Source organism: Solanum lycopersicum, chromosome 1 (genome assembly GCF_036512215.1).
Source record: "Solanum lycopersicum chromosome 1, SLM_r2.1".
Classification (NCBI taxonomy): Eukaryota; Viridiplantae; Streptophyta; class Magnoliopsida; order Solanales; family Solanaceae; genus Solanum; species Solanum lycopersicum.
This window is the reverse complement of record NC_090800.1, coordinates 54,818,408-54,827,490: the sequence shown is the minus strand read 5'-3', so window position 1 is coordinate 54,827,490 and position 9,083 is coordinate 54,818,408. Positions and strand designations below refer to the sequence as shown.

Sequence of the window (9,083 nt, the reverse complement as noted above, 5' to 3'; positions counted from 1 at the left end):
CTATTCACAAAATAATTCAAGGCCTAATTTATATAATATAAAGAGAATTAGGTCAACGTTCCACCAATTCGTTCTCACCACTTCAATCCATAGTTATATCATCCAATACAAAACCAAAAGGCCGTTACCCATGACCATGATCATCAATTCAATACAAATTCATAATGCTCAATGAATCTAAATCAATTCAATATATATTTATCAATCTTATACATTCTATACATCAATACACTACAATTCTTACATAATTCAATAGCCCAAAGAGAACTACACTAGAATTCATAAGCATTGAGAAATGATCACTTAATCCAAATTATAGCCAAATTGAAGAGTTCAGGTTTTGCATGGGTTCATGATGATTTTAGGTTAAAACCATAAAACTAACATCAATTTAATCAATATTCAATGATTCAAAATGTTTTATGCAAGAACCCATGGATAGATCACAAAATTGGACAATTTCATATTAAAAGACTTTAGAAATTACTTTGAAGTTTGACTCCTTAATGATAGAAGATTCAAGGATGAAAATCATACCTCAATGAAGCTAAACTACGAAATTAAGGAACAATCACGAATCAAACTTCAATCCAAGCTCTTCCTTGAGTTTTGACTTCAATGGAGTTTTACAGAGCTTCTTAGAGAATTTGGGTTTTGATTTTAGAATAATGAATTCATCTCAAGGTACTAATTATCATGGTCCATTTCCATCTTTCTTAACCTATCTTTACAAAAGAAATAATTCTTCTGATCCAGCTTTTTAATTCAAAAATTCAAAAATTCACCAATTTTTCCATATACAACTTCAATTTGATGTTGAAAAGAGAATGCTAGACGAAATTCATGGATCACAGATCAACACTTCGAAATTTGAAAATAAAATTTCTTCGGTATTCTCCATTAGCATAATAATATAAGACATGTGAACCAAGGCAAGGATAAGAAAGGTATGACATACAAATGTCACCTTAGAAATCCATTAGGTGTAAAATAGGTAAGACTAATATATATCTACATTTACTAGCAAAATCCTGTAGAAAACTCGTGATGCCTTCTTATGGATGGATATGCATTACGACTGAGTCAAGTACGGCATACAAACTGGGGAGCTAGGTGATGCAGAATGCTGCAAAGAAGAAATCAACCAACAGGTTAAAGATCCATCAGATTAATCATAAGATATTCCTGGCGAGACAATTAGATGATATATCAGGACAAAAGAGCGCTAAAGCAAAATTACCACGTAAATAAATGGTGAGAACTCGGGCAGTGAACTGTCTGACAGCATCTTACACCCTCTCCTGACTATAAGATGTTTTATGCGATCCTCATTAGTTAGATTTGTGATGTTGAAATCTCCACTTATCTAAGAAATTCCAGCTTTTCCTGCTTTCTCTTTGTCTTCTCTACATATTTCTTCTTCACTGCCCACTTTGGTCCATATATTGCAAAATGCGTTCGACCAAAACGTCGATCAGATATCTGTATTTTTAGTAACAATAGAATGAGAATTAGTTGTTGTATAGATGTATGATTGAACGATACATCCAGCTAGCTCTTCAAAACATTTTAGTTTATGTTGAAGAGAAAACACCACCCAAACACATCTAATAAAGATAGAATGGAGAAAGCAATCAACAATATTTTTTGATAACATCCAAAAATAAAGCTGAGAGGATGACTGTTCAATACCTTAACAAGGCAACCACATGAATCCAGCATGTCAGTTCTGAAAGGGTACTCCACCAGCTGAATACACAAAAACAATCTGACAATTACCACAAAAGAAATCAATGGGCAGAAAGGAACACAATGGACTTATAAAGCACAATATACTGAAGCACTTACTATAAATGTATTGTCTCCACTATTGATGATTTTGAAATTTGATCCATTAATATACTGTAAACAACCACAGCATATGGTGGTGTAACACTAATATAATCAAAGCTCCAATCGTTACCTAAAAAAGTAAATAAAAATCCTAGATTGTTATATTTCATTAAAAGAGCAGCATACAATTTTCATGCTTAGAGCTTTGTTTTTAGAACACATCATCCCTCAAAGTTGTAACCAACTGTTTAGTTCTTGAAGACTGCCAAACGAAATAACAAAAGAAATCATGCAAGTAAACGAAGAGAAGAGGAACTATATGTCTTGCAAGTTTTCCAGAAGTACTGGATTGGTGAAGTTAGATATAAAGGAATGACTAGCCACAATAAATAACAATATTGAGGGAACTTCCAGAAGTAGGTTAAGTCGGTCTGGCGCCAAGCATGTCATAATATCACCAGCCATATCTGTAATAACCAATCCCCAAATCAGAACCTCTCATATCACTCTGTTTTACCAGGAAATTACCATTATCGGTGGAGGAAAGGAATAGCAGTGGATTCCTATAGAACATCCAGGATACCAACTGCAGGTGATAAATGTTAGATGTCTGGTTAGTTTCATTCAGAGAACTCCATGCGCAATGTTACTGAAAAACTACTATTGTGTTATGCAAATCACAACTATCTTTGACTATTGTTTGACTTAAAAGACCTAAATCTATAAAGCAGTTCTTATCTGCTAAACAGCATGCCTTCAAAATATGTTTCATCAATGGGATAAGGAACCTCATTATTAATGGTAACAGTTAGATGCAGTCTACTGTTAGCACCATATTAGGCATCAAGAAAGAAAGGCTTACCTCCAACCTGCACCTTGATTGATTTATGCATGAAAGTGAAGAAGGGGGGGGGAGGGGGGTAAATTAAGATTCCCTTTAGTAGACATCCTACTCTTGTCAGACGACATAACTGCACGTTAGTAAAATAAATAAACGGTAATAATAAAATTCCCTTCAGTCGACTTCTTACTCTGGTCAGTGAACTCATCTGCATGTTAGTAAAAGCGATAAATAGTAAAACTAACTTGCAGTAAGTAAATAACACAGTATTTTTGTACTACTTCGGATCACCAATGTGGTGCCTAGTCCAGTCCCCTTTGGTTACAAGGGTTTCCTTAAGAGATTGTCGAGAACTTGGGTCTTACAGAATTTTAAAATTAAGAGCCCGTCTGATATACAAATCAGACCTTCTTCTTTTACACAACCTCTATCTGTATAACCTACACTCAAATCTTTCTATCTCTTTTCTTGAAAATTGTTCACTCAAACGTGTACAAAATTTTAGAAAGATAAAAGAAGATTAAAATATAAGTTCAAGTAAAGTGTGTACTTCACAACTATGGCTAAGAGAGGTTTATATAGATTTGGAGGATTTTGCTCTTTTATGGAAACCCAAGGGAGTTTGAACCAAGGATCTTTGATTAAGTCCTTGATTTTATCCTCATTGATTTGTTGATTCTTGTCCATATCAGATTTGTGCATGAACAAATCAATTTGTTCCTTTGTATGATGATCTTTTTAAGGTCTTGAATCTTTGGCTAATCTCATTAACTTGGATGCATCTCTTGATTTTGATTTCTTGCTTGTAGTCTTGGATGTTAACTGATATTGTTGTCTTGAAAGTATTCTCTAATTGATGCACATTGTCTCTTTCCTTCCTTAGCTGATACAATCTTGAATACATTCTGCAATCCTAAATATATTTGATTGATTTCTGAAATCTCTAATTTATCATGATCTGCTTGATTGATTCTAGAATCTGATTGATTCTAGAGATCAAGACATATCTTTTTTGCAATAGTAAATACAATCTTGAATATATTTGATTGATTTCTGGAATTTCTTATTGGTCATGATCTGCTTGATTTATTATGGAATCTGATTGAATTTAGAGATCAAGACATATCTGTCTTGCAATAGTAAATGCAATATTTATTTTCGTTTTGTATCTCGTACATCACATCATGTCTTTCCCTCTTGATGTAGTGTGATTTGATTTCTTTCCTTTTTGACTTCTTTGTCTTGATTGATGAACATATTTTCTCCTTCTTTAGATGTTATATTCTCGGCTAATCTTTTTCCTTCTTTTCCTGTAACAAGTCTCAAGTCGATTAAGTGTTTCATTATTAGAATAATCTGATTCTATTAGGCTAACAATCTCCCCTTTTTTGATAATGACAACTAAGTCACAATTCGTATAGACTTAAAGAGATAGTGAAACTTCCCTGATATATTTTGTATCTCCCCTATCTTTAAGCTATATAGCTCCGCTTGACTTGATTGCTTCCTGTTAAAGAGACTTGGGACTATTCCCCCCCTTTGGCATAATCAAAAAGAAAGAGCAGGAGAGAATATAACATAATCAAACAAATCAACAAGATCTTGAATAAAATGATGCTTAATATCAAACATTTGATGCATCATCCATAATAATTTGGTACCACAACTTCCAACAGCTAGATACTCGGACTTTTTGGTATATAGAACAATCAATGTTTGCTTCTTATTGTACTAGAAGAACAATCATTGTTCTTAAATTTGAAACGATCCACTAGTATTTTTTCTTGACATTTTTATCACCTGGAAAGTCCACATCTGAATATCCAATTAAATCAAAATGAGATGAGTGAGGGTACCATAATTCCAGATCTGTATTTTTGATAAGATGACAAATATTCCGTTTGTTGACTTTCTTCCTACCGGAGCAAAAGTTTCATTGAAATCAATACCTTCCTTGAACAGCCAAGATTACTTTGTTATGAATGAATTTTTCATCTTCATTTAGATTATTTTGAAGGATTCACTTGGTTTCAATTTCAGAACATTTTTTCGGTATTTCAGTGAGTGTCCATACACGAATTCTTTCAACTGACAGAGTTCTTTCATATTTTGTTTCTAGGAATCATCTTCCATTGATACATTTATAACATTTTGTTCAATCTGAGAGTCGAGCGCAACAAAGGCCTTATTTTTCAATGAAGGTCCATTTTTCCAGCTGAACCAATCAAATCTAGTTCTGGAATACTTGACTACTCTATATAATATGATCAGAAGTATTTGAGAGGTTCTTAGAGTTCATTGTAGGAGTAGTTTCATCATCTATAGACTTTACTTCCTGCATCATTGGTTTAGTATAAAAAAACAAGAGCAAGTTCTTCAACACTTAAAGTTCTTATATTAAAAGCTCGAAATGTACGACTAATAGGAGCATAATAATATTCTTCATCCTTTCTTGGATCAAACTAACTCAGATTTTTCTTACTATTTGTGAATGAGACATTGCATCCGAAAGGATGAAAATAACTTATATCGTTCTCGCAGACAATATTTCTATTCTACCATTTGTTATGCTGAGGTGATATGAGAAATTTTGGGTGAATCCATTGTTATCACAAAATTCCTCAAATGCTTTATTCTCAAATTCTCCTTCATGATCAACAACGAACTGTGGTTGAAATAAAATATCGTTCTTCTCTTTGTACTATTCTACAAAACACTTCAAAGTTAGAGAAAGCTTTATTTATGAGATGGGAAAATTTTCAAAGTAAATATTAAGAGGCTGTAAACAATTACGAAAACATATTTTTTTCACCAATGCCAGAGAGATCCATAGTTAAAGTTGCAAAGGTTTAGTGGTACTTACATTTTCTTTGACCTTGAATGAAGAACGACTTTGCTTACCATACTGACAAGAGTCACATCTATGGTCCGTTTCAAATTTTAACTTTTGACAGCCCAATGACTAGTTCAAATATTGCATAGCTGACTGATGCTAATCAGGTTATGTTGACGTCCTTTAACCAGATATACCCTCCATTGTTTTTGTTATGAGTTTTTACATTTTCTTTCTTTCTGCACATATGTCTAGAGCATCCACCCACATTCCCTTTTTTGTAGGTTCTTTTGGTTTGCTCCTGCAATACAAGTAGATTAATTTCTTTTTGGTACCAAAGTATTTTTGGGTCCTTGAGGGTTAGGATTAACAACTTTTGGTCTCCAATGTGGTGCCTAGTCCAATAGACTTCCTATTCTGGTCAGCCGACTCACCTGCACGTTAGTATAATAGATAAAGAGTAATGATAAAATTCCCTTCAGTCGACTTCTTACTCTTGTCAGTTGACTCACCTGCACATTAGTAAAACAAATAAACACTAAAACTAACTTACAGTAAGTAAATAACACAGTGTTTTTATACTGGTTCGGATCATCAATGTGGTGCCTAGTCCAGTCCCCTTGGGTTACAAGGGTTTCCTTAAGAGATTGTCGAGAACTTGGGTCTTACAGAATTTTAAAATTAAGAGCCCGTCTGATATGCAAATCAGACCTTCTTCTTTGACACAACCTCTATCTGTATAACCTACACTCAAATCTTTCTATCTCTTTTCTGGAAAATTGTTCACTAAAACGTGTACAAAGTTTTAGAAAGATAAAAGAAGATTAAAATATAAGTTCAAGTAAAGTGTGTACTTCAAAACTATGGCTAAGAGGGGTTTATATAGATTTGGAGGATTTTGCTTTTTAATGGAAATCCAAGGGAGTTTGAACCAAGGATCTTTGATTAAGTCCTTGATTTTATCCTCATTGATTTTTTGATTCTTGTCCATATCAGATTTGTGCATGAACAAATCAATTTGTTTCTTTGTATGATGATCCTTTTGAGGTCTTGAATCTTTGGCTAATCTCATTAACTTGGATGCATCTCTTGATTTTGATTTCTTGCTTGTAGTCTTGGATGTTAACTGATATTGTTGTCTTGAAAGTATAATCTAATTGATGTACATTGTCGCTTTCCTTCCTTAGTTGATACAATTTTGAATACATTCTGCAATCTTGAATATGTTTAATTGATTTCTGAAATCTCTAATTTATCATGATCTGCTTGATTGATTCTAGAATCTGATTGATTCTAGAGATCGAGACATATCTTTCTTGCAATAGTAAATACAATCTTGAATATATTTGATTGATTTCTTGAATCTCTGATTGATCATGATCTGCTTGATTTATTGTGGAATCTGATTGAATCTAGAGATCAAGACGTATTTTTCTTGCAATAGTAAATTCTATATTTGTTTTCCTTTTGTGTCTCGTACATCACATCATGTCTTTCCCTCTTGATGTAGTGTGATTTAATATCTTTCCTTTTTGATTTCTTTGTCTTGATTGATGAACATATTTTTCTCCTTCTTTAGATGTTATATTCTTGGCTCATCTTTTTCCTTCTTTTTCTGTAATAAGTCACAAGTTGATTAAGTGTTTCATTATTAAAATAATCTTATTCTATGAGGCTTACAATGCAATGATAGTGAAAAAGGTATCAGTTTGAGAAAATAGCTACCAAGTGGTATGAAGGCATCGAGATAGCCTATGGTTTTTAAGAATTTTACTTCAGTAAAAATGTTCAAGGCGTTTCATCTTTTGAATCCTTTGCAAACAACCTTGTTTTTTTGGTCATATTTCTAGGGCAAGTAATGAACCTTGTTTTTAATACATTTCGGAGTGAGTAATAACCTTTTATTTTTATATAGAATTGTACAAGAAAAAATCAAATAAAATATTTAATGAACCTTTTAAAAGAGAAATATATCTCATATTGGGCGTAAAATCAGAATTACTGATTTATGATACTATTAACTCCCTAACTTACACCACTTGTGGGGAAACATCAGGAAGAGAAACTCTTTCCAAGAAAATGTTCTGCACGCTCCAAGAAGCTTTCAACATGGACAGTATGCATGACAGAATCATCAAGAAAACCAGTCCATTCTAAATTAGGTCGGAGAACATCTGAGACAACCCAAGGGTCAATCTCAACAAAATGCACCTAGGTATTTGCAAACAGAAATATGAAAAACAAATGATATGAGAGCAAAATGTCATGGAAAAACTGAATGAAATATAAACCTCCACAAATCAACAGCTAACTTAAGAATTTAGATCAAACAGAGACAATCGAAGCATCTCTAAGTAGTAAGCAAATAAAATTTAGCATATGTTCCAGAAAGGGCTGTTACAAATTAAATGCTAACCTCAGAACACCCTCGGCTGATGGCTTCTAGTCCAACTGATCTTGTCCGACGATATAGGTCCAAACAATGGCCGGTTACCTAGACAGCAGAGAACAATTTTTATTTAACAATGTTTAAACATTGTATCTTGCATTACATGAAAGTGGAACAGCTCTTACAGGCTAATAAGAATCTCACTTGCAAAATACCAAATGCAGCAGCTTTTACAACTTCCATCATGGGACGCATGAGAGTTTTGGGTTTGGGAATTATGAGAGTTTAGGTTAGTGTAATTAGGTTAGGGCTTTATATAGGGGGTTAACTAACTTAATTAGACCTCCCATAACCCATAATTTACTTCCTAACTAAGACAAATAATTAATTAACTTAAGTGAAATCGTGCAACAAAACAGATTCCTCACAAACGAGACCCCGATTGACGGTTCGTGTATCAGACGACGACCACTGCCACCTTCGTCTGCACATTTGTCGCTAAGTTCAGAGACTATGAAAAAGAGTCCCTTCAAGAATTTGGAAAAGTGACCATCCATGCCCTCTCAACTAACACACGCCCCGTCGTTGGCACTCGTCTGTGCATACTGCCTTCGGCAGTCATTTGACCCCAAAATACATAGGTCCTCTTCAAGGGACCTTAGTTGGTCCTTAAGGAGTCTTAACCATACGTTTCAACTTTGAATTAACTCTAATTTATGTTAGACACCCTTCCTCCAATTTTCATCATTTTTCGACTCCAAAAAGCTAGTCAAATAGGCTAAGACACGTTGTACCTTTTTGCACTAGTTTTTATACCTCATGGAAATTTTGGTTTCTAGACTTCCTAAATGACTTATATTCATTAAAGCAGGCCTTAAAACAGTGTATAAACTATGACACTTATGTTAGGCTCTAGAACACTTCTTAGATTTTCAAATTGTTGAAGTTTAACTACTCAAGGGGGGGGGGGTATACTTATCTTTCGTTTTGTACTGGCCTTCTATCTTCATCATATTTTTTTCAACTCATCAATATGAGTTATTAGCATTGCTAACATAAAGTCTTGTTCTACCTCTAGGTTTATTCAAGCCACATCGTGAAACAGTCAAAATGTTGTTAAGTATGGCTTCTTTGCAAAACCGCCTGTAACAAGGGTGTAAACTAGTATCTTGGTCTCGGGACAGAGA

General features: G+C 33.8%; 1 pseudogene; it reads right to left on the bottom strand.

Moving 5' to 3' along the window:
- Positions 1 to 1,273: 1,273 nt before the first annotated feature.
- On the bottom strand, positions 1,274 to 8,139 carry LOC109119595 (uncharacterized; annotated as a pseudogene).
- Positions 8,140 to 9,083: the final 944 nt, after the last annotated feature.